The 27,261-nt window shown below is 39.4% G+C and overlaps 1 protein-coding gene across 1 annotated transcript in view; it reads right to left on the bottom strand.

Annotated features, from left to right (window-relative positions):
• Positions 1–20,139, bottom strand: part of grik4 (glutamate receptor, ionotropic, kainate 4) — a 552,444-nt gene extending 532,305 nt beyond the window's left edge. Inside the window, exon 1 of the mRNA XM_052109736.1 lies at positions 20,017–20,139. The gene's annotated coding sequence lies outside the window, so the exon portion shown is untranslated. The remainder of the gene's footprint in view (positions 1–20,016) is intronic.
• Between the last annotated feature and the right edge of the window lie 7,122 nt (positions 20,140–27,261).

Genomic DNA, 27,261 nt, shown 5'->3' with positions numbered 1-27,261 from the left:
ATTATTGTAATTTAATATAAAATTTAAATAAAATGCTTTAGTCATAAGGACTAAATTAATGGTTCTTTTATGCTTCTTATATGCTATTTTTGGTGCTTGACGGTAACGACCATGATTTACGTACAGTATCAGATTTGGATAAGGCTTGTCGGACCGATACCCGATCTGGTTAAAAATGTGAGTATCAGAGGCGATTCTGATCCAAGTTTTGGATCGGTGCATCCCTAGTACATTCTAGGTGATTTCCACATGGTTACTTACCCAGGTCCAAAGAACCAACCCCAAAGTCTCCTTTGATATGACTCTGGTCCCTGCTTAAATATAAGTCAGACGTTTTATCTTTCAGTAGGCGAAAATCTAAATGTGATCACTTCGGTAAATTATAACATACTGTCCCTCTCCTCAACAAACTACTTGTATAATTCATGTCTGTGGCACAAATGTGTGAAACGAGTTACATGCCAAAGTTTAATGCCAAAGGATGGGGTTGTTCAGCTAGTATGAGCAACAGAAATAGTGATGCTTGCCTTAGCAACCACCACTAACACAGCAAAGTAAGTGCTGCTGTATAAATATTGCTTTTAAGATGTTCATGTTAAATTATATATAACTCAAAGTTTGATCAAATGCTTTCCATAGTAAGACATAGCAAGGCCTGAATACTCTACACAAGAAAGTGAACACGTATAAGTGTTGTGTTTATGTGTTGAATTCTAAGCATTGCCGCAAGGGTGCAGTGATGGTCATTACCATAAACTGTCTTCCTCTAACATCAATTTTCTCTTTCAGGTCAACAACTGTCATGGTGGAGCAAAAGTCTGAAGAAAATTTCAAGTTGTGTGTATTGCTAACTTCCAGAATAACACCTCCAGTTTTATGACAAAGACCTTTGAAGATCTGTTATTTAAGCCCTTGAGAACTGAAGTTGGTTAACACCACTGTGCAATGCGAGATTGCACAGTGTATGCTAGAGTATAGCCTAAGGGACTGGTCAGACCAAATGTGCTCCATTGAATGGAACAGAATGAGGGTGTCTCAAATGCTTTCTCAAAAGTTCTTTTAAATTGTCACAGCATCTTAAAAACAAAGACCTCCTGCACAAGACACTAAAAAAACTGAAGGGTTCTCCAACTGTTTGACATTCCACAAACTTCAAAAAGTCTAGTTTAATTGCTCTTCAGACTGCAACAACAAGCTTCATACTATGGGAGTAACACTTCACTCGATTTTGCTAAAATGTTAAGTAGCTGGTCAAAAGACTTTTAGAATTTTAGAACTTTTTAGACAGGCAGTCCCTGTTGTGAATCCATAGGGCTATGATTGAAGGCCATTACCTGTATACAACACACACAGGTCTATATATTATCAAAGCACAGAACTATTCACCAGGAGCGGGTAATTACCCCAGTCAAGCACTGTGTTCTTCTAATCTTATAGCTAGACTTCATTCTTTGCTCTTACCAGAACACTATGTTGATACTCAGTGGGTACCAAATAGAGATGTAGAGCTTTTCTCTCCATCCTGTAAAGTACCTAGCTTGCTCTGATCCACTTAAGTGGTAAGAAGTGTCATTATCCCAAGAGGGGACACCCATCTCGGCTGTCCTTGTGCAGCCAGGTATAAGTGGTTAAAGTCAAATATTGTCGGCCCAGTGTCGTGTCAGCTTCAGGACTGTGGGGCTTTGCGGTTTCTTTGAAGAATTGAAGAATGCATGAGTGCAATTAAATGTGACACTTTTCGGTTTAACATTGAGGTTTAAAGTGAGGCTCTGGTTTGGGCTCTCCAGTTCATTAAAGATCTGCGATGAGGCACAGCATCTGGTAGCACAACTGATCATTCGAGAAAGTGGTGAATAATGAGCTGCCTTTTCTTTCTGTGTGTCACATCTATATTGAACCATCCCAAGCTGTTATGTACAGCATGCATGACAAATATTCAAAGTTCAAATCTGTATTTACTACCCATCTGTTGATCTAAAGTGTTTTAGAAAAACATCAAGAGGTGTTTCATCAAGTTTTAACAGCAGCTTGACAAAACAAGCTGTCTAGACAACACAATTAACAGATGAATGAAGTGCTACGTGATAAGCAATTTTCTTAGCAACGTTTCTGAAGCCTCCTCCACACCAATACATTTTTTATAAATTGATTTATTTTATTTTTATATGTTTACACCTGCCATGCACTGGAATGGCTTTTTCCTCCACCAAAAACTGATACAGTATGATAAGCTGATATGCTCTTGTGTAGCACAAACTTTGGGAAACAATGGCATTAGGAAGCAGAAAACATAGCTTCCAACCTAAAATATATACAGTAAGTTGATGTAGTCTTAAAGTGCAAGGCAAAAGACCAATTCTTTAATTTTATTGAATTACAAATCCTATACTGAAATCGTATTCTCAGTGATCGTAGACCTCCTTGACGATTTATGTAAGAGACTGCTGCTGTGTTGTCCACAGGACATGGCAGCCTCTCAAATGCTGGAGGAAGTATTTCAGGGCCAGACGGGGTCTGAACCACATAGAAAGGGAACGAAGCGTGCAGAGCATAACCCTAATTAGCCTTAGGGGACTGGCCCTTGGATGAAATCCCTTGGCTTTTAGTCACAACTGAAATGATCTCATGTGCAGAAGGCCCAAAGGGATCACCGAGGATGCAGATTCCATGAGACCAAGTATTGGTTGATACTGATGAACAGTGCAAACTTGGCCTAGCCTGACTTTGCTCAGGGTGTTCTGAATGGACACGATTAGAGCGGGTGACAATTGTGCCCGCATCATGATCGAATTCCATACAATGCCCAGATAGGTAATTCCCTGAATGGGAGAGAAAATGCTCTTTTTGACGTTGAGTCTCAGACCCAGAGAAACCAGATGAGCTAAGACGATATCCCTGTGCTAATTCAGAATGCGGATGCCCCGGAGTCGCAGAGGAGCCAGTGCTGCATCCATGCATTTTGTGAATGTGCGGGGTGATAGGGCTAGGCCGAATAGAAGAACCCGATATTGGAAGGCTTCGCCCCCGAAAGTGATCCTCAGGAACTTCCTGTGCTGTGGCAGAATTTCTATATGAAAGTATGCATCCATGAGATCGATCGTGACCAACGAATCATGATGTTGGATTTGGAACACGACTGTCTTGATAGCTAGCATCTTGAACTTGAACGCCCTGACTGAGCGATTCAAGCCTATGGCCCCTTTGACCAAGAGATTTTGCACCGGTTTCGGGTGGCGAACAAATTAGGTTGGAATCGATTAATTCCTCAAATTATTTATTATCATGTCCGGAATGCTCGGAGGTGGGTAATTCAAAGTCCGCAGAACTCAAGAGATTCATGGTCCCCCTCATGAACTTAAGAGGCGCCGGAGCGCACTTCAGGATCACGGGAAGGACCAGCTGGATCTGGGGAGACGTCTCTTGCTCCTCAGCAAGATCCATACGAGAGCCCCACGATGGAAGTGTGGGTGCTGACTCTCGGAAGTAAGCAAGACGAGTGCGAAGCATTTTGACTGAGAACAGATCGCAATGCTTGCACCCGGCCCGCCCCAACGCAAGAGCAGCATGCTCTTCCCCCAAACATACAAAACAAAACTGATGTGTGTCCCTCTCAGCCATAAAGCGTAAACAAGGGAACACACACCGCTTGCTCTGTCTTTCAGTCATTTTCTTTTTTAAAGTTTCTGACAGGCTCATGAAGCACACACCCACAGAGTGATCTGAAGACAAAAGATCTGACGATTCACCTGTGACGCATCTATTTATAGCCCTGCTACAGGTGCATCCAATGATGTCACCAGCAGAGGCTATAAATTCTGGTCAATTTCATTGACGTGTTGCACACATATTCACAGCTGGTCACACCTAAAGTTGTTCCCAAATTGCTAAGTCAGCACAGCATCAAAGTGTAGCTTTTTAACAGGGCCCTTCAGATTCACAATGAAGTTTTTGCAACACAGCCTGTGGTTTACCAAGCACACGTTGACATGCTATAACTGGCACCTTATTTTTTTAAGTTCATCAGTTATTTTTTTTGCCCAATGCTGTTAAAATTTTAAATGCAAGGGATCGATGACTTCTGTCTTGTTTTGTATGCCTTTTTTAATGTATATGTATATGTGGCAGGGCGGAGGGTGGGGCCGGGTCGTGATTCTACACACCCGGTCCCTTAACAGGCTAATTAAGCCTCTGAGAGGGATAAAGGCCGACTGCGGAGGATTGTGCGGGAGAGAGAGATAGTTTACGGACATGTCTGTCATGTGTATGTGTTTGTGTCTTTTTAAGTTTATCATTAAAACTATTATTTATATTGTCAAGCCGGTTCTCGCCTCCTCCTTTCTATTGACTGCTTTACACTGGTGCCGAAATCCAGGAAGGAGGAGGGATACGCCATAGTAGAGTTCTTGACACTACCGTCCACCCCAATGGAGCAGTAGCGGCCATCTGCCGGGGGATGAGGAGCCCGGCCGCCTGGGAGCAGACGACAGCCGCCAACCGCGAGGGGAGAAGGGGCTCCTAACTGACCGCCTGGAGTGGTCAGGGCCGCTGCCAGGGGCGGAGGAGTCCCCTACCAGCCGCTGAAACGTGGCGGGGTCTAAGACTGCCAACCGCGAGCGGGGAGGGGCTCGCTGCTGACCGCCTGGAGCGGGAGAACTGCTGCCAGGGGCGGGGGAGACCCCTTCTGTTCCCCAAGAACGCGGCAGGGTGTTCCGTCCGCCAGGGGCTGGAGGTCTGCCTCCGATCCGCCTGGAGAGGTGCGGCTGTCATCCATTAGAGGGTGGAGGAGTGGCCGACGAACAAGATACGGCGTATCTTTTTTTTATCTCTCTATAAGTACCCCCCTATTTAATTATTTCTTGTCCCCTCCCTCGTCAAGGTAGACGGGGATGACCTGCCAGCAGACGGGGCAAAAGGCATGTCCCTCCCCAGGGAAAGAGGGGGGGATGTACGTCTTGCCGGGGGCTCCCCTGCCTGAGAGAACGAGGGAGGAATGTGACAGGGCGGAGGGCGGGGCCAGGTCGTGATTCTACACACCCGGTCCCTTAACAGGCTAATCAAGCCCCGAGAGGGATAAAGGCCAACTGCGGAGGATTGTGCAGGAGAGAGAGATAGTTTACGGACATGTCCGTCATGTTTGTGTGTTTGTGTCTTTTTAAGTTTTTCATTAAAACTATTATTTATATTGTCAAGCCAGTTCTCGCCTCCTCCTTTCCATTGACTACGTTACAGTATATTTATATATTGTTTGTGATGTATTGTATGGGGAAGCCAGAGACAATTTTCCACAACGTGGATAATAAAGTTAACCAACTTCAATGCAGGGGCGGACTAGCCTTCGGGAGAAGCAGGACTTTTCCAGGTGGGGTGACCACGAAACTGGGCCATAATATGCCAAATGGGGCTAAGATGTGCAACACATTGCCACATACAGGTATTACTTAAAAATAACCTCAGGGGATCCTTAGAAAATAGAGTAAATCTTTCAGTGTAATATAAGTTCACAATGTTCTTTAAGGCTGCATACCAGTGGTTCCCAAACTGGGTGTCACACCGAATGCCTAGGGGTGCTGCAGAAACTCTGCTCAGTTCACAGCCACGACTACTAATTCAATTCAGTCGCTGCTTTATTTATGGCTTTCAAATGCTCATGTGTATGTCTGCTCATGTTCTTTAGAGCCTTCATGTCTCATAGTAAATGCAGCTGTGAGTGTGAACAGTCAAATGCACTTTTTGGTCAAAATGCTATATTAATGCAAACATAGCCATTAATGTATATGAGAGTGTGAACAGATGGAACACAAACCTGTGACGTGATAATGTAAATTAGGTTGTTAATGTATTATATACTGTAAGTGTAAGAAGACAGGACAAAAACCTTATATCTCAAAATAACCAATCTATGCGATGTGTATATGCAGCCTAATAGACCTGCTGCTGTCTGTTATAGGCCTTTCGTTAATATTAATCAAACAACGTGGGGGGTGTGGGTAGATCAGCGAGTAAAGATGCTGACTACCACCCCTCGAGTCACAAGTTTGAATCCTGGGTGTGCTCAGTGACTCCAGCCAGGTCTTCCAAGTAACCAAATTGGCCACATTGCTAGGGAGGGTAGAGTCACATGGTGTAGCCTCCTCGTGGTCGCTATAATGTGGTTTTCGCTCTCAGTGGGGCGCGGTAGTGAGTTCGGCGTGGATGCTGCAGAGAATAGCGTGAAGCCTCCACATGTGCTATGTCTCCGCGGTAACACACTCAACAAGCCACGTGATAAGATGTGCGGATAGACTGTCTCAGATTCCTCCTCCACCACCGGGAGTCAATACGCCACCACGAGAACTTAGAGCGCATTGGGAATTGGGCATACCAAATTGGGGAGAAAAAGGGAGAAAATAAAAAAATATATTAAATAATTAATCAAACAACAATATTGACATGGAAACGAGAAAATTACTCACTGCCCTGTCTATAAGGAGGTGCCGTAGTTTAAAAAAGTTTGGATATCGCTGCTCTACACGAAGAACTCATTAAAATTTTTCCTTTTAATTATAACTTAACATCAAACTGAAATGGAACATAATAACACACATGGACGAGACACACACACACACACACACACACACACACACACACTGTCTGTCTCTCTCTCTCTCTCTCTCTCTCTCACTCACTGCATCCCTGACTCCTCCTCTTATCTCTCTCACGCTGATTGAGCCACTCAGTGCCAGGCGTGCATCCTCAAGGCCTGGCCACGCCCTCCTCCGCGTCATCATTATGCTTGGAAAACCATGCGAGGCGCATACTAAATATGGGGAAGGGGCTTATGCTCAAGCCTTCTTCTGTAACCTCCTGCTCCTGCTTATGGAATACTGATTCAGTCATCCTATTCAACATGTAGAGTAAATCCCACAGTCACGGAGCAAGGCCGTCCTACTTGAACTCTAATCTCAGAGCATCTCTTATCGACAATTCTGAACAAAATGATTAAAAAGGAGGTAGGACAATCCAGCCTTCCATTTGTGATCTCCTTTTCTTCATGGCCTCTGTCAATCACACAGGTAGCTTCCATGTGGCTTTGCATGGGCGGCCAATTAGAAAGCTGCATTAAGTGTCCTGTGGGCATCAGAGATTCTATCTGTAGAGGCTATGTATGGTAATGAGGAAAGGTAAAGAGAAAATCTTCAGTAACTGGTTCAGGTGAGTTTTGTTTTGTTGTTGTTTTTTTTTTTAGCGCTGTTAAAGAGGGGCTGTCTGTTCTTGCTCAAGCAGCCACTCCAAAAGCAAATGGCCTGGGGCCGCAGCACTTCAGCCCCCATTAGCGACGAAACAAATCACAGCGGTTGCAAAGACCTACCTGCGAATTGCTTACCATTTATCTCCAACGAACTTCTCCTGCTGTCTGAGCAGGGAAGATTATTTGCGGAAGTGGAATCCTTCAAAATGGACAGTCATCTCCATGTATCGACTGAAGAGTGATTGCACTTACCCCTAAGACTGGCAAGAAAGATCACTACGGGTAAAACACTGACAGCCTGATTCATAATAGACCCTGAATCTCAAAATGGAAAAATTAAAAGAATATTGATGGACCAAAAATTATAATTTGTAAATCAAAATAATCTTCAAGGCTTATGGACAGAGAGGGGAAATCTAAAGCAGTCTGGGAGAATTAGACAATACTCATTTTTAGGACCGGCAAACTGGTGAAATCTATGAAACAGAAATCTCCAGCTTGCATATCCTCTTGCATGAAGCCTTATTATAAATTACATTTAATTACTCTTAATAACTGCCAAAAAATTTCCTAAATCTTTTGCATAACTTTGCATGACAATCTTTTGCATTACTTTTTTGTCATGCAATGTCATTTCAGGATGCTGTTAATACAACATTTAAATGAGAGGTGTTTAAAGCTGTGACCTCGTAAGATCTCAAAAGGAAATAACTGCATGTTATCAAGCTTGATGAATAAAGTCCTTAGGCATTAAATAAATAACAGCTTCTGGTTTGTTTTGTGGCTTGTAAAACCTTGAATGGTAATTTAAGAAACACAATTCATTAATTTATCAGTCAATTAAAAGATGTCATAGCTAAACATGCATTGTTTAAGCCATGGTAGTCTTTGATGTTGGCCATGTTTTATCAATAGCTTCCAAAAGACTGATGTGTTAAATAATTTTACTCAAGCAAATGCATTAATCATTTACAATACTCCACTCACCAATCATGCAAAGTTATGTATGCGCCAAACTTGGGAAGATCCTTGGACAGTTTCTCCGTGGTTGACAGATGAATGTTTTTGAAATGTAAGATATTAGGCATCAGAGTTACCATATTTTATAAACTAAACTAGGTGTCATAAGATATACATGCGTAATGCCCACTCATCACAAGATAGACACGAAGTAGTAACTGCAGTCATTGCAATGACTGCTTTTCAAGGAACAGGAGCACTTTCAAAAGCACTGTACAAAACTGGTGCGATAAAAATGATACGCCAAGTTGATGGAAAAATTATAAAGCATGGCTCAACAAAAAGGATTTTATTCCGCTGGCCTGTGGTTCAGATATTTACTTGCCCTGCAAATATTTATTATGGACCTGTCACTAAAATTAAATGTAAGTATATTCAGCAGTAAAGTAATAATTTTTTTATTTAACGTTAATTACATTTTTTTATTTTTTTTATTTTCCTACTAAAAAGCTTCACTGTAATTATATGAGCGTGTTACATGCACAGTCTTACATCAATTATCCTTCATAAGCCAACAACGTGTGTGGTCATGTTAACGCCTTAAACGCGGTAAAGTCATAACTGATTTAAGCACAAACCAATCATCACACATAGAGGTTTCCACATTACCCTGATTTTGTGTTGCATGAAAACACTTTAGCTGACGTTCTTAGCTTTGCTTATTCAATGCACGCACATGTTGCCTGCCTGTTTATGTTTTGACTAGTAATGTAAATTTTCAGATATTTTCACAATCGATCGTTGTGGAAATTAACGATCAATTAATCGATTAATTGTTAACATTAATAGCGCAAAACACACGTGGAGAACTCCAAATTATGTGCATGTAGCCTATTGTTTAAATATAATTTAAACTAAGAATTGCAAGTATTGATATTTCCCTCTTAAAATATCATTAGTCCCTCTTAAAATATTCTTAGTATTCGCTATGTTAGTTCGAATTTGGGAATTGTTTTAATTACTTTTAATGAAATACTGTTTGTAGTAACCTCTATCTTAAGATACTTAAGCTATATAATTTGTATAGAAATTTGAGTTTATTAAAACCTCATGTTGTGGGATATTTTGGATCTTTATTTTAAAATTAATTCAAATCATAACATGCTGTGTAAACAGAACATAACATAGGGCGTTTTCCAAATGGCATGTATGCGATCACTTTGGGAAGGGTACGCCACTCGAAATATTGTTCCAAACAAAATTAAGAAAGTTAATTATTTCACAAAGGGCCTTTTCACAAGAATTTTAGTGAAGGCTACATTTAAACTGTGATGGCATGCTCCCTTCAGAGTGCCCACATCAAGAGCTCTGTCTTTTATAGGGAGTAGGGCACAGGGATGATCACTTTTCGATTGGAATTCACCCTTAGACTACCGCTTCTCTGGTGATAATGTGATGTCAGCTGACTGTACTTTCGTGCTTTCCCAGCGATCTCTGACGTAATTGTAGGCTGGGATGAAACGAGATCAACAATGCTTGTTGTCATGTTGTACTTTACACCACTATAACGGTGTGTGCAGAAAACATTAATGTTAATTTATAGAGTAGCACTCCAACATTGTTTACATTGAGCCGATTCATCTCTAATCTGTGTAGTGATGGGAATCGACTACAAAAGATCCTAGAATCGGAGTCGACTCTGATTGAGCAATCGATTTTTTGTAAGATTCCGTAACATTAGGAACAGGACATTGTGTTTGGCTCAAAAAAATGAATTGGCGTTCTTAAGAACCAATCATATCCTCTACAAACACCTGATAGTTGGTGGGACACCACCTCATTCATTATGTGCGTGCATGCAAGAGAGAGAGAGTGTGTGACAGTTTTTAAAACTTTCGGAAGGTTGTGTAGAATTACATCAAAGCAAAGGACAGTGGTTGGAGAAGTGGATTCTCCCAATTTGTCTAGTTTCTATATGAGAATGAATATTTCCAACCCAGCCTGTTTCTTGTTATTTTCCCTCTTAAAATTGGATTTGAGCAGTAACTAGCAGCATCAGTGGCAGTAAGCCTAAAAACATACCATTAGCTTAAAACTTTTTCGATTTTGATGTCTGTTTTGACTAAATCAAAGTTTGGATTGAAAAGACACCAGATATCCCAGAAACACAATTGTTTGCTCCTCTTCTTTTTTCATCAATCTTGTTATCGTACAAACAGGATTTCATTAGCTAGGAAAATGGGCTGAGTGGTATATTCGTGAAGAGTTGGTCCCATGGGTGTTCGACAGATTGGCAAATGTCCTGTGAATGGCCCTCAACACAGAAAGTGCTGAATGATACCCTTGTCTCAATTCTGTGGAGATTGCCCTTACGGATACTGACAAATTGTCACACCATGTCGGTTAACCTTCACTACAACAGAGAGTTGTGCTTCTCTATGACCTATCCATCAACTGATCAAGCATTCAATGAGATCATGCATCTTTTTGTCAGGTGCGTATGCATATGCACTACCAGGCAGGCACTGAGGCTACAAACGTGTGGGCCTTTGTGTGTCCTTTTAATCTTGTTTGCTTGCTTGCTTTGCTAAATCAGTTTATGGTGACAGAGCTTTCAGCAATAACAATGCAATGCAAATCAGTGGTCCCAGTCCAAGAGGCACATTTTTAGCCACCTTTAGCCATAATTACACGCTGTTTGTGCTATCACTGAACTACAGCAGGTTCACTATCTATACCAAAACCATCCTGGAGAACATTATTGTATCTTTTAAAGTTTAGTGTAGACTACACAACACAAGCTTGTCTCCTTTGATGTTTTGAGCCTGCGACTTGTAATCTCAGATCACACGACTGACCGCTGTGTAGTGTGCACACCTCTGCGACTCACCCTGGCAAGTCATAAACATTATGACAAATTTCAAACCCGTTTGAAATCTGGTCGATGAGTCATCATGTCCCAACAAGTGAGAGCCCAGCAATGTGCAATAGCAGAGAAATATAGAGCGAGAGTGGAAGAGGAGTGTGTTCGGAAGCAGGAGACATAAAACTAGAAAAGAAAACATCACCCACGTCTCCTGCACTGCTGTCTCATTGTCAATTTTCAGCTATTTATTTATTTTTATTCTGTGCAAATTGGTGCAATAAAGAACACAACCCATCTTTCATGTTGCTTGTTAACATGTTATCACAAAAACATTCTACTGTTGTTCTGCATGAGAGTTTGTGAATTAATTCTGGATCACAGCTTTAGTCAGGGATGAATGATCTTGTAGTTGATTTACCTAGTTAAGGCTGCTCTAAGGTTGTGTTCACACTTGTAGTTCGGTTCTCTTAGTCCTCTTGGTCCAAAAATGAAAATGATACATTTAGCTTTTATGACTTATATTTTTTGACGGAACATACCAAACATCCAAAACAATGCTGGCAAAATCTTGGATGTAAATATGTATATATGGTGGTATTTTCATGCCAGGAATTCCTCCGTTGTACACACAAACGAAGATATGCTGCAAGGACAGCTGACGGGCGGTTCAGACGCCAGTACCGAACTGTAATGAGAAACATAGCTCCTATGATGAGAAGAACTAGGTATGCTTGAGTTCAGATTTAGGCAAATTACTTCCTGTTTTTGGTCCGTTTAGACTTCTTTGGTCAATGTTGCGTTCATATGTCAATCGAACCGTACCAGAGTTCGTTTGGAAGCAGACTGAGACTGAACGGTTTCAGTTCGCTTGTTTGGTGCGCACCAAGGTTCGGGTGACAGCGTTCACACTTGTTCAAATGAACCGCACTAACAGAACAATCGCACCAGAGTTTGTTTTAATCTAATCAAACCTGCCAAGTGTGAACACACCCCAAGTCATTTTTGCGCCACTATCTGCACCAAAAGCGTATTCAAAACTGAAGACTAGCCTACTTCCAAACTCCATATAGCGATATGTAGATATTCGGAAAAGGGAAACACCAACCGCCAGCGGTACAGTAAAACATGCTGAAAGTATAGACTTTTATGTGTTCAAATAATAATAATAAAAAACCAATATCATAATTAAAACATATTCATAAATTTCTTTGTCTGTCTACCCAAAACAGAAAGACTGAAGATTTTAAATACATACAGTATATCTGATATATATGTGAAATAGATCATAGTTGGCTTCAAAAGTCCTAGACTTGAACTAAATGCCACAAAACTTAAACCTTTATTTCATGGGATCTTGAATCAAAGATGCCACCGACATGTAATAGCTTCTAATGTAAAGAAAGAAATGTTAAAAGGTGGCCCGTGGGTGAGTCATCAACTATGGACCTTTTCAGAGTAGAGCCATATTTAATTTTTGACAGGAATGAAACCAAGGCTGTGTGAGGGATAGACTTAAAGTTATCGTATAATTAAGGCTAACGTACAGTATAATTAATGGGTGAATAGGCTTATTTTAGTTCACCTTAAATTATGACGAGATGCACTAACGTATTTGCTCTGCTAAGGTGCGCTCATTTGGTGATATTTCTCCTGATCACGCACATCCCTGAAATTCTTTAAACATGAGAACTCAATGAGTTGAAGAGCACTGAATGATTAAAGGAATATTCCAGGTTCAATCCAAGTCAAGCTCAAAGGACAGCATTTGTAGAATAAAGATTAGCACAACAAACATTTCAACTCGTCAAAAATCTAGGTTAAAAATAATCGAGGATGCAAAAATCGAGGTTACAGTGTGGCACTTACATTGGTAATAATGGGTAGAATCATTTAAATCATCGTGTTTGGGGTTGTTTTATTGTTTTGGTGTTAATGGTGTCTTGTTATCATGGCAATGAATTGTTAAACTGGATATACTGTAACTTTACACATAAAAGGTTAGTAAGTGATTTTGTCATGTTTGGTTTAGCTTCTTCCTTTATTTAAATTATGATTTACTGTCTCTTCAATGGGTTGTACTGTTTAAAATGGTGTTAATTGTTGACGAGCTGAGGAAAGATCTTTCTGGAAAAATAAAACTGTGCTGACAATTTTCAGCAGACAAAAATCTACAGAAAAAGAAAACAGTTGTGAAAATTCTATGTAATTCGGATGTTTATACTTTTAAAGAGACTGTCTATCCCTCACATGCTCGTTTTTATTCCCGTAAAATATAGCGCCACTCTCAATTGGGTCTAAGGCCCTGTCCCAATACCACACTTGCGGTCTTCGCCACTTCAGTGCACATGCATGCGACAGGAAGTAAGTATGTCTGTCCCATGTCTAAAACATACCGCTTTGGAATGGTCTTTCAGGCTAAGTGTATCCCAGAGTTCATCACGTACAGGGGCTCACACCCCGCCTACAAGAGCAATCGGTGTATTTTCGCATGATGACTTCAAGGAAAGCTTTTCAACTAAAGTTATTTATTATAATCAGATATTTATTTTAGTACAATTTAATATATTCAACATTATATAATGTGTTTGGCATTAATTAATAGCAGCATCATAATTACAAAATATAATTTATGTGTATATTTTTATACCCCTTTGTTATCCTTCTCGCCCAATAATTACATTATTTAGTTTGTTCTTGCCAAATTCTGCTTGTGATTTTAATTTATCAGCCAGTGTGGCATACAATATGCGGTCTAGTAAAAGTTGTTTTAAAATTAAAAACTTATTATCACAGTTTCTTTCTCATCTTTATGCATTTAAAATATACGTTGTACTCCTTTTTTAATTGTTGTATGAAACCACATACTGATAAGTTGTGCAAAGCAGTCTTTGGCTTTCTTATAGAAATGGCAAGCAAAAGCATATAATCTAAAGGTTTGTTTTAGTAGCTATTAATGGATCGCACCGGTTTATAGAATTAAGTTATTTGTTTTTAATTAAGTTTTATGTACTGTATTGAGAAACAAAGTAGAAAGAAATGGCTTATATTTCATATTTTACAGCAACTATGGATGCAATTTTACAGTTAAACAGTTTTGTGCAAAGTATTGAAAATCAAAATGAGTCAAAATAATTAACTTTTACAATTATCTTCACACAATAAAAACATTATAAAAATTTGTACTTACATATTTTCTACAGCACAATACACTTTCAACAACCAGTAGTGTATTAATAAATGAACAGATGGGTAACATTTTCAGTTATTTATTATTTAAAGTAGGCTATAACAGTCAAAGCTACCAAAAATAATCCGTTTTCAGCCCAGTGAAAACAGCTATTGCAACAAACACCAACATAGTTAAAGGGATACTCCAGGATGTAGCATTAAGCTTTGTATCAGTAGAAAACGAGTAGTATTTTCGAATTACCCTGCTTCCCCCCCTCATATCCCCATGATATGAGAGAAAATTTCATTTTTAGTCTGGAAAAAATCCTCCGATGACGCAAAAATCGTCATTTTGCGTCATCGGAGGATTTTTGGGACAGAGGCTTTAAACTACAGCCAGTATTAGTAGCTAGTTCCGCATGTTTTCACCACGCCCATATGAGGCGGGATCTTACTCATAGAATGTAAAGATAGTGTCAGCCATCTTTAAGCTAAGCTAACAGGCTCTTGCTCTGTAAAACTTTGTATAATAGTCTAATCACGATGGCGGAAGAAAGTTTTGAAGTAATGACAGATGGGGATTTCGAAGATCTTTTGGGTGAATCGGATGCTCGCGGCTACCTATACGAGCCGCAATACAGCGATGAACAGTTGCGGGAGATGGAGGAACAAGAGGCGGCCGGAGCAGCTGCTGCAGCAGGGGAGCAAGACCTGCTTGGCGGTCAGGAGGAAGAGCCCGGCCAGACTCGAGCTGGGGCGAACTGGTGGTGTCAGTGCTCTCGCTGTGCGTCTATGCAAACAGATAGAGAGTCCTATTGCTGTCGCGAATTTCAGCGATGCCATTTTCTTCTGCATGAGATCGCTGAATCCGCTGATGAAACTGCACCGCTAGCATGTGTAACTGAGCACCCAAGTTTTGTACCACACATGGACAGGGGGGTCCTGGAAACTTATTTCAGGATCCCAAAGATAAATTGGAAACGCCAGCCAAAGCCTGCAGGGACAAATAGATGGCTTAGTGTAAAGTGAGTATTTGTTTTGTATTTCTTTTTGTTACTAAGACGTAATGTACAGAGTTTGGACACCCGGCATAATCGTGGTTTGGGAGTGGCCTCGTAAGTGCGGCAAAGCAAGTGCATTCTGGGAGTTGTTGTCTTTCAGCCACATGAGTAAAAAATACATTTTTTGCCTTTTCTCAGTCTAGAATGCTTCAAATTCAAAAATAATTTCACATTTCTACTACATAAATGACCACTATTAAATACACATTCATCTTCCCACAGCTGGAGTATCCCTACGAGTCTCCCAACGTGCAAACAAAAGTCATCCACACACGCGCAGTCTTCACGTCTACTTGCGCACTAGTGGTCAAACACCGGAAATACGTGTGAAAGACAAGTGAGTAAGTAGGCAAGACCAAAACCGCAAGTGGGATATAGAGATTGCTAATGTGACGTCATCGTGACGTATTACCAGTGGTGAACGCAAAGCATTTTGGGAATCCGCGGCACAAACAGAAGGCGCCAGACTTGATTGCATGGAGGGAAGAACGCAGTGTTCAAGATGCCGTCTACCTGCTGTGTTATAAACTGCAATAGTCGTTCTCACGATAGAAGTGGCATAAAGCTTAAGAACGGAGAATCCTTTTATCGTTTTCCAGCGTGGAAAAATAATAGTACAAGCCATGTTTCAGAGGTGACAAAAAGTGCGACGAATGGCATGGATAGCAGCAGTAAGGAGGCCCAAGATTACCTTCGATAACACTCCACCACACATGATGGTGTGTTCAAAGCATTTTCACAAAGTTAAATTACAGAGAGTAATTGTAAATGTTATGTTGTGGGCAAATAACCAGCGTGTTTTGTTTGATTTAACCAGACCATTAGATTTGACGTTAGGCCAATGTTAACTGTTAACTAGCATGAAATGGCTAGAAAATGAGCTTAAGTTACCAATGTACTAAAGCGTAAAGTTAATCAGTTTTGAATGTTGTATATCTAGGCTACATAGCAATTTATTTGGTGACTGTGTTTGCAGGCAAACCTGCCTATGAAATGTTGGAGTGTGATCCTGACTGGGCCTGGGATATGTGGTGCCTTGTGAGGGGGAGGATAAGACTTTGCTGGATAAAATTGTGGTTGTGTGCTGTGCTTTGACCAATATGTGAAGCCGTCGTGTTAGAATTATACACCATGCTCACATCTAATATGTAAAAATGTTTTTTTTTTTTTTTTTCAAAAGATTTTGTAATGTCACTTCTCACATGTAATGATTTTTAGCCATCTCTGTAAATAAAATACACAAAGACTGAATGAAATTCTGCCTCCTTTATCTGTATTAACCTCTTAAGATCCTTGCCATTTTTGGGGATTTCCGCCTGGATTTGGCCTACCCAAATTAAAAAGCTTCCCATTCCCACATACTTTGGCCTAAATACACAGTTTTGGTGTCATTTTACAGGAAACCCTTTGAAGTTGCATAAAACACTGCTAAAAATAAAAACAAATTAAATATATGTTGTCTGAACAGTAATAACCCTCCTAAAAAAAGAGGCGCTTTTTGATTTTTTTTATATAAATTCATTTTTGAAAGTGTATAACTCAAGCCCTGTAAACCCTAGCAGCAAGCAGACAGTTTTGGCTGTTTCCACTAGATGTCAGCAAATACCTGAAAAAGAATTTTGTCTGTATCATGTTTAATTTAATATCTATTTCAATTTATTTGAAGGGAGGAATATTACCTTTTTTTGGTGTACTTTCCGCCTACCCAAATCTAAAGTCTCCCCATACCCATATACAGTGCTATAAATGCAAAATCCCAGTGTAATTTTACAGAAAACCCTTTGTCATTACATAAAACACTGTTGAAAGTGGTAAATATGCGCTCAGGTGTCTGGTGAGACGCGTCTGTGTGTTTTGCGACGTAACCTACCTAGTGATCACTTCACAGTCAGGATGCAATATCACAGCCCCTGATTGGTCTATTTGATCTTGAGAGACATTGCCGGAAAGCGGAGGGTCTAAGCTTTACGGCAATATATGCTTTATCCGGATCGGATGTTTACATATTTTCCTGGATTGTTGAATATCATATAACATTACTTTGTGGTGTTTCTGCACTCGCATGACATATCGAGGGATTACTTGGGCACACAACCACAGAAAACACTGAAAAACGGCTCATTTTGCAGAGAATAACCTAAGGTAAAGGATTATGTAGCATTTGTGGCTAACTGTGCTGTCTAGTGCGAGTAGCACGGCAAATATTCAATAATTTCACTTGTATGTTTACAAATGTTGATTGTATACTTCATGATTCATTCGAAGTGTATTAGATATGTGATTATACCTCAATAAAAAGACTTATTGGAACTTCTTACTGGCAATGAGAGCTTTCATTTGATACATGGTTTGTACATGTGCGTCATATTTGAGCTGATATGAGAAATATGCGTATTCAAAAACGCACATAATTATGACACGACTTTTGATGGGTGGAACTATGTAATTTATTGTAAATAAGTTACTTAGTGTAAAACAAATGCCAAAGTGATGCATATCTCAAGAAAGTAGACATTCTAAGCTTTCAAATGGTACCAGATATGAGCTCATAACTCCTCCGCATACATTTAAAATTGGAAGTACATTATTACTGACGTAATTTTAAATCCCGGAACCGGGATCGTGGATTTGGAAGAATTGTGCAAAATCAGTTTGGATTGCAGTACACAATTACATAACTTAAATGGTAGTAACAACCAACTAAATTTCAGTTTCTTTACATATTTAACATGTAAATACATTTAGATGAAGACATTTATAAAGAGTCCATAGAAAAGATAACTGGAAATGTATGAGGTAGGTTGTGGGTGATAAGTCACAGACATGTACAAGCATCGCATTGCCATAACTCTTCTCTGGCTGGTGCGCTGCTGAATCCCACGCAACCTAAATGGAACCACTGTATAGGACAGTTCTGATTATCGCAAGCAACCATGTCTGCAAAAGCACCACAACACAGCCTTTTCAGGTTGACCTCCCCTGACCAGTCACTATGCTCGTAAGAATCCAGTCCTTCGATTCCCTTTATTTTCTCGTCATACGTCTTTGCATTAGGATGTAGTTTTAGGCAGTATGGTCCGACAATGTTTTCTTTAGCCCGCTGCATTTTGTAGGATAATATTCTGTTTTTCACGCTAATTTTTTTTATTATTTTCATGCCACTAGCCTGCTATGCGATGCCAGCCCATGTAAACGGGCCAAACATACCCATAATTCTTTGCGTTCTGATGACGTTGCCGCCCAGTTGGTCACATGTCTTAGCAATCTCTATTGGGACAGGGCCTAACACACCTGCGAAAGCTCAACCAAAGGAAAAGAGCTCTGAACGGGTTGTCTCTCAACCTCAGAATGACGCTAAACATAATACTGTATCTGCCAACTTCAAGGACACCGACTTAATTAAAGACCTGTTAGTAACTGTCACTGGATCTCCATATACTAAGGAAAGCATGTGACGATAATGAACCTTCAAACCCATCAGCTCGCGCGAGCAAATACATGTGAGGAGACGATTGCATTTCACTTTCAAATACAGTAGTTGTTCTCGCTTCTTGTGTCACCAAACAAATTGAGTGTAGAGGGCAGGGCAGGGAAGGGCAGGGGAACATCTCCCCATGAGGACTAATGAAACGCTGCTGACATTTACATTCACCTCTGATAACACCACACTACACTAAGCTAGCACTTTAACACAGATATACTGCGCTTTTTTTTTTTTTTGTTTTGTTTTGAGTCGGCTAACTCACATTGTGAGTAAATTATAACAATGACTGCAACATTGAAGCAGAAATAGACTTGTATTACAGCACAGACTTCCTTGCCATGGTCCACCAGGGGGTGCAAAGATGACCATTCCGCCCTCGTCTTCAGCCAAAACCCCTAAACGCGCGCGTGCACAGCACTGACAACGCTCACAAATTATGCCATTTCACTGCATTCCACAAATAATTTCTAATCATTCAATAAGCAATAACGTCATCCTGCGTAAAAGCAGAATCAGATGCTGCAAAGTTAAAGACACACATGTTGCACGTAACATCATAATGCCTTTTAATATGTCTTGTGCACACATATTACCTATAGAACATAATGCGAAACCATCATATCTCCCTCAGTCTCCTTATTTAACTGAGGATAAGGTCAGTCTTGTAGCTGAAGAGTCAATGTGTTGACTTGGTTCAGATATCTGAATGTCCTGTTTGAACCTACTATATAGCACAGCATTAAGTTTTGTGTACATGAACGATTCTTCTTTCATACATTTTTTCCCACAACCTGGACATGCAAACACTGTATGCATACATCAGAATTGAATACTCACCAGTTCTCAATCTGAATAAACAAGCACCACTTATATATATATATATATCAACGGCTAATCTAATTGACATGCAAATCATGTACTGATCCTTAACTATTAATTGTTGCTGGGACTAATGCAGAACATATGAAAAACTGAGCTAACTTACTTTTATTAGTACATGTGCCATATGGCTGATAAATGTTTAAAATCGGACGAAATTACCTTGGTAAGGCAAGTTTGCGTATTTAGGCTATAGCTGATTTGGCAGGCTGCTTCTGTTCACTGTATGCTGTGCCCACACAATTTGAATTATGCAAATCCAAACAAAACATTAAACTCTCACGATCTACTACAGTTCCTCGTGCAATCCAATCCATCACATGTTGAATAAAGTAAATGCAGAATGAAGCAATGATGCGAGTCGCCTTACCTGTTTATTAAACCTGGTCGGTTTGTAGCCTATGCCTCCGCGATTTCTCTTCAACTAAATCAACGGTGTGGTTTGTTTTTGTATTTCTGAGAGTGTTTTATTTGGGTTGATGTGAGGTTTAATGGGCAGCCGTTATTTTATAAGCACTGCGAGGAGTGCGCGCGTGCCTCATCAATTCCCGCCGTTGCCTCGCGCCCGCTGTTAAACGCGGTTAAAGAAAAAAAGATCCAACCTTAGCGAGCGGTTACCCCGTCAAAAACTACGTTCGAAGGGCAATTTATTATTTAATTTTTTTATTATTCTTTTCTTTTCTTCAGAATATATCCGTACGATACGAGCGATGCGGGGCAATCACACGCTGTCAAGAAATGGTGAGGAAAAAATCCGCATCCCAGTGTGAAGTAAATGAAACCGATATCCTCTCTCGTGTCAAAATAAGTCAAACATCGGTGGACGATTCTCTTTTGGCCTCTTTTCTTCACTTTCCTCCCTTCGTCCTTTCTCCTGAGATGAGTACCTTTCAAAAAGGTTTCAAACCTGTGTGATAAAAGAGCCCATAGCTCTCTCTTTTCTTCTTGTCTCCGCTTCAGGAAAAGCACTGTAGTAGCAGCAGCTCTCACTCCTTTCCTTCGCTATCTTCTCTAGACACACTATCTCCCATTCTGCTTAATACATCTCATAGGCTTGAGTAAGATATCTTGTACAAATTCAAATGCAAATAACAAGAGGTTAGATTGTAAATCAGCCTCCTCTGAGGGTAGCTCTGTCTTGCCACCATAAGTATCATGGTGTGTATGAGGCAAACATCCCCTGAACTTCAGGTGTGCATGCACATAAGGTGCTCTGGTGATTTACAATAGAGCTAAAACTGTTGCCAATGAGTAATTCATGAATCACATCATCCACATCATCACATGGGCTTTTACTCAGTTCAACCTAATTTTGGCTCGGCCTCAGCAGAATCATCACAGATGAAGACCGATTTGCCAAAATGAATCACATGAGTGTCAGTATAAATTCATTTTTCAGGAAACAGGTTGTCAGCATCTGCGAGATGTAGTAGGCTAGATGAGAGCTGTTTAATTTACTCAACTGTCCAAGAGGACATGAAAAGGAAATCTGCATGCATTAACATGAGATCAAAGAAACTCTTTCTTGTCACATTTGCTGCTCTCAGTGCAATTACCTCTTGAAATAGTTCAATAGTGGACATTACACTCCAATATACTTACTCTCACATTATGCCCAGCAGAAATTGTTATTAATCATTGACAATAACAACAACAAACAGATCTACACACCTTGCAAGTTTTTGCAGATAGGAATTACTGAGGCCTCTCAATGAACCCCCACCCTTAATGATGTATTTAAAATGTAATGCATTTTCTAAACCTTGTGTCAATGCGTAGTGCAGGTGTTCAATAGCTTGTGTGTCAGCATCAATGTAGAACAGCTAATGAATCAGCAAGGCTGTAGTTCTGCTAAGTGAGGACAAATCTCCTTGGGACTGAGAGCTAGATTTAGGCTAAACGGATGCATAAACCTAGTTTGGAGATATGCATCTGTGAACTAGTTAATGTCTATGCAAAAGAGAGAGAGAGAAAACAAACGATTCGTTTAAGGCTTTGAAAGGATAGTTCACCCAAACATTTAAATTCTGTCTTTTATTTGCCTACCCTTTTGTTGCTCCAAACAGGGCCGTAGCTAGTAGGGTGAAAGGAGGTAATGATTCTAGAGGCTCACAGTTATGGTTCATTTACTCACCCTTATGCCATCCCAGATATGTATGACTTTATTTCTTCTGCTGAACACAAACAAAGATTTTGAGAAGAATATCTCAGGTCTGTAGGTTTATGCAATGCAAGTGAATGGGTGCCAACATTTTTAAACTCCAAAAATCACATGAGTCAGCATAAAAGTACTACAGACGACTCTGTTGGTTGAATCCATATGTTCTGTAGCGATATGATTGGTGTGGTATAAATTCTCCTCCCTCCTCAGTCAATGTCCACTTCAATTTCACGCTCACATTCTCCTTCTGTTTTTGGTGATTCACATACTTTGTGCATATTGCCCCCTACTGGGCAGGGATAAGAATTTCTGATAAAAATTTACTTACATATTGATGTGTTTCTCACCCACAGCTATCATATCATGTCTGAACACATGGATTTGACCACTGGAGTCATATTGATTCCTTTATGCTCCCTTTATGTGGATTTTAGAGCTTCACAATTTTGGCACCCATTCACTTGCACTGTATGGACCAACAGAGCTTAAATAGTCTTCAAAAAATCTTAATTTGTGTTCTGCATAAGAAAGAAAGACATATACATGTGAAATGCCAGGAGTAAGCCATTGGCAAATACTCGGTAGCAGCTTTTACATTTCACATTTCACCTGTGATAATGTAGTGCTGTTTGGGCAGAGTAAAGTTTACATATGTAGCTTGAACAGCCAGATGCATTAACACTTGAATTTGTTTTATCTGCAATGTGTTTCAAACCACCTCTGGAGCTGGTTAAAAGTGATTGGATTTAAAGTATATCCATCTGGAGTCCCCTTAGAGGGCATTTACACTTGGTCTTCTTTTAGGATCGGATATCCTGATATCTACTTATGCCTTATCTATAATATGTAACTATGCTGTCAAAAGGCCTTTCCCTATGGACCCTTCATTAGATATATTCCTAAGGGAAACATCTAACAACATCTGTAAAGAGGAGAGAGCTAGAAAGTGTGTTGAAATGTACAAATGCACCTCCACTTTATTTTCATAAGCTCATTCAGTTGAGTATTCAAAGACTCATGTACTCAACTTGTCAGTACTGTAGATGAACAGTAAAAGAACAGAGAGAGCAGACATTTAATCTCAGTAGACATTAAGTTCTAATTAAACTTTTAACATATCTATTGTGTATGCATGATCAAAGCCAATGATTAAACATTTGCAATACTCTGTCTTAATGAGAGAATAGTGAGCCAAGTTTGCAAGTAATGATCCAGAAGAAGCCTTTATTTCAAATACAGCCTTTTTGTTTTGTATCAACTTAAATTAAAACTAAAATGCCAAATTTTCCATGTTTGTTTTTTGTAACGGAAATTATACATCTCAGCTTTATACACTATACTTCTCCTGTGATGAACTAGAATGCAAGGCTCCCCTGGCACTGAACCCAAAGCAACAGAATGTGATCGTTAAATCTACTATTTAGGTATCTGCGTTTCCATTACAGGCTACATAAAATTAAGCTGGGAGAAATTAAGACATGCCATGTGGTGGTTAACAGATGTACAGTAGAGTGTGTCTTTTCCTGAAAAGATGAATGAGATCTCCTGTGTTATCATCTATGGAGCAAAGATATTTCTTTTTGTTATCAGATACACAGTTATTATAATAAGGAGTTAGGGGTCAACATTAAAATTTCATCCATCAAAAGCACTAAAAGAGAATCCACTGACAGGCCTTTACAATTTTGTCTGCTCTTCAATGCACCTTGATTTATGAACTTGGCGATGAGGGGACAAGGATATTATTTGCCTGTAGAAAGGTTATTACATTGAGGCAGCTCAATCTAATGCCAGAACCAAGGGCATTTGCACTTTATTATCACAGAATAATTTAAAATAGAGACGCAAACCAAAGCACAACAGGTGATGCATTATTACTGAGAGGATGGTGTTTGGAATGGTGCAGGCGATCAATCAAGAACACTGTTTAAAGAAATGATGCATTGGGGCGAAATGGAAAAACATATTAGTCTGCAGATTTATAGCCATAAATGATCCCCCCATTTTGACAATATTTTACAGTGCAGTAGACAAGATGTGTAAGGGACACAAATACAGCTTAGATGAGAAATTATTCAGACAAAAGAGAGGTGATGCTTCTGTTGCTGAAACGGATCAGTAACACTTTACAATAAGGTTCTATTTGTTAACATTAGTTAACAATACTATTATAGCACTTATTAACCTTTGTTCATTTTCATTTTTATATATGCTAACATCATTTTGAAATCAAAAGTTTCTTAATGCACTATGAACTTATATTTGTATTAACTAAGATGAATAAATGCTGTAAAATATATATTGTTTATTCATTATACCTAATGCATTAACTAATGTTAACAAATTTAACCTTATTGTGGTGTCCTGTCCTGAGACCGTATGTTTGCAGTCATAAAAGGCTTTGCCTGCACTGCTTTTGTGGCCCATCTAACATTTAGGTGTGGACGAGTTGTTTATCTGTCTCTCTCTGTAGAACACTGCTCTCATTGATTAAGGGAATACATCAACGCTGGGGAGATGTTGTTTTAGGGCCTTAGTGTACAGCCAACTGAGTCTAAACAACCATATGGAATGTAATAGTACTGATCATTTTTATGCATGTACACGGGTTGGGGCAGGGGAATTTATGTTATATGTCATATGATGTAATGTGATCTGTATGTTTTGTGTTTGTGGAGCAGACTGGTGAAAACTAATTTCCCTCTGGGACAATAAAGATCATATATCTATCTAATATTATTGTTGAGGTTGACATCAGTGCCCGTTGAAGCATTTCTCCAGGGTGGGCACAGCACATGTTATGAATGTAAACACTGCCATGTGTACTCAAATGAAAAGCACAAACACACACACATAAGAATGTGAGGTAAGATTTCTGAGCTACGTTTTGTCAGCCTTTGTGATTTGTAAGAGTCGACATTCATTTATTTACTGGCTTGCACGGAATATCCATCCACAGAATTTCATCGAAAGCTCTGCTCATCCCTTGTGTAGTCATTAAAGGTGCAGTATGTAAGATTCAGAAACCCTTGTTATTAATGACACCTGTAGCTATTAAGTGAACTGCAGCCAGCTACCTGTTGCTCGTGCTCATGCACACACTCCATAGGGACGCAAGCAAGCATCGACCAAAACAATGATGTAACGTACAAAGAGGCTGAACGTGATCCACCGGTCACATGCTGACAGATGAGGTAGCATAATTAAAATTACTTGTTGTTCATGCCCAAAAGTTGTTGAGTGTGGCAGGGTTTTCAAGCGTGGGGGGGATAACCAAACTAGATTGCGCAGGATTAAAGTCCAGGGCACTGGCCCCATTGGTCCGTAATCCGTCTCTGGTAATCAAGCAAGATCAAGTTAGCTAACATTACACAGATCAATCGTTATGGCACTATATTTGCTTTACACATGCTTTGCAGTTATGTAAGCTTACCTGTCTAATAAGAAGAACACCAATTCAGGGTCGGTTTTGATCCTCAAAACCGAACGAAGGTCCCTCCAGGAATCAAATACCCTGCAGATGTTCACTCTAGTTTTCACTCGACCATGATCACATTCCCATCTCTAAGATAACGTTACCTAGTGCTGCAGTTTTTTGTCACTGTTGAATAGCGGAAGCAATGAGGCAAGGCTATCGGGAGCACACATAAACGCCACATACTTTTGGATTTTCCTGGCAACACCAACCCTCTCGCTTTGCATGAAAATCAGTCTACAGGCTTTAATAGACAACCTAGGAAGTCCGGGAAGGGCTTATTTTTTAAGTTCAACAAGCCATTCACACATTGGCAAAAAAAAAAGGTGAATATTAAATTAAAATTGTTACATTTTGCACCTTTAATAATGGATAATTGAATTATTATTATTCAATTATTTATTATTTCATTATTAATTTATTATCATTTAATAATAATAATTTAGTTTTTAAGGTAGGTTTTTTTTTTTATCATTGTTGAAAATTGTGAGTGTGAAAAGATTGCCATTGATAACATGTTCAAATATATTTTTCTCAATTACATTTACATTTATTAATTTGGCAAAAAGAGGATTTAATTACGTATTTACAAATGACAGTTTTTCCCGTACATTTTAAATCTCAAGGCATAATTGTATTAACATCTACAGGTTCAAAACCGGTCTATTATTATTACAAGTAAGTTAAACTTTAGCATATTTTTTTCCTGATATATTCTGTGTATCCTGGCAGACCTTCTATTGGTTCATGGGCATATACACATTGCAAATTTTGCATACCTCTATTTTGCGGCCCTGGTTCACCTAAAATGACATTTTGTCATGAGAGACATTGGTTCAGACCCAAGTACCAGGAAGTAACTGCATTCACCTTATCAATGATGAGCACAATTCTGAGGTTGCATTTTCCCTTTAAGATTCAATTGTTATTCCATTGATGGTTTGGTTTAGGATTGGGGATTTTGTTAGGACATATGGTTAATAAAATATGCACTCCTCTTCACTCTTTTACATAATTTATGATGACAAACAACTTGCTGTGCAGCTTCCTTTTGGCACCTGGAAACAGAGGCTCACACGTGCCCATACGTTCAACACTTCCTTCTTTTCCCACTGGGGGCAGTGTTTTTAATTTTGGTAAGCAAAGACAGATTTTAGCTGAAGAAGTTTCAACCTCACTGAATTCCCAGTGATTGTTTGTTTTTTGTTTTTTTGGAACACAAAATGACAATTTTGGTGAATTTTCACAAAGCTCACTGGAGGGGGTAGTTTTTAGTGAATAATGACTTGCATTTTAGTCACAAAAATATAGCGTAGCATTAGAACATTTTCAAGAATTATTACAGTATGAAAAAATAACAGCATACAAATTTTGAATGGCATGATAGTGAGTAAATAATGATTTTGTGGTTTTAAATGAACTAGTCCATCAATATAATTTAGATTCCATGTGGGCCTCACCGGTTCAGTGGCTTCAGAAGTTTAGTAACCTGAGCAGGCTTGGAAAATATTCATTTGTTATGAATCAGCCGATCTTTGGGCTTGAATGCACTGCTGTGCTGTTGTGTTTGTGTCAGCCAGAAGTATAGGTTCTTCTCTTGTAGAGCAATTATGCAATCAGGTGACATTAGTTAATAAAATAGAATAAAAGCCTCTATTACTTGAAAAATGTCATCAGTGATCTAACTGGCCTTTGATAGCAAATTCACCCATTTTTCTAGGTGTTATTATTAATATACTTTCTATCTCTATCCTATAGTACCAATAAATAGTTGACCCAAAAATGAACATTCTGTCATTATTTACTCACTCACATGTCGTTCCATTTGTAGAACACAAAAGGGGGAAAAAGTGAACTGCTTTTTGCTTTAAGCGAATAGAAGTGACTCCAGGCTGCCAAGCTTCATAAAGGACAAAAAACACAAAACAGAACTGTACCGGTAGTTGAAACAAGTATTTTCGGGCAACTTTAAATTTACC

The sequence above is a fragment of the Xyrauchen texanus genome, chromosome 38 (genome assembly GCF_025860055.1).
Source record: "Xyrauchen texanus isolate HMW12.3.18 chromosome 38, RBS_HiC_50CHRs, whole genome shotgun sequence".
Classification (NCBI taxonomy): Eukaryota; Metazoa; Chordata; class Actinopteri; order Cypriniformes; family Catostomidae; genus Xyrauchen; species Xyrauchen texanus.
The sequence above is the reverse complement of the archived record's forward strand: the minus strand, read 5'-3'. Positions and strand labels throughout refer to the sequence as shown.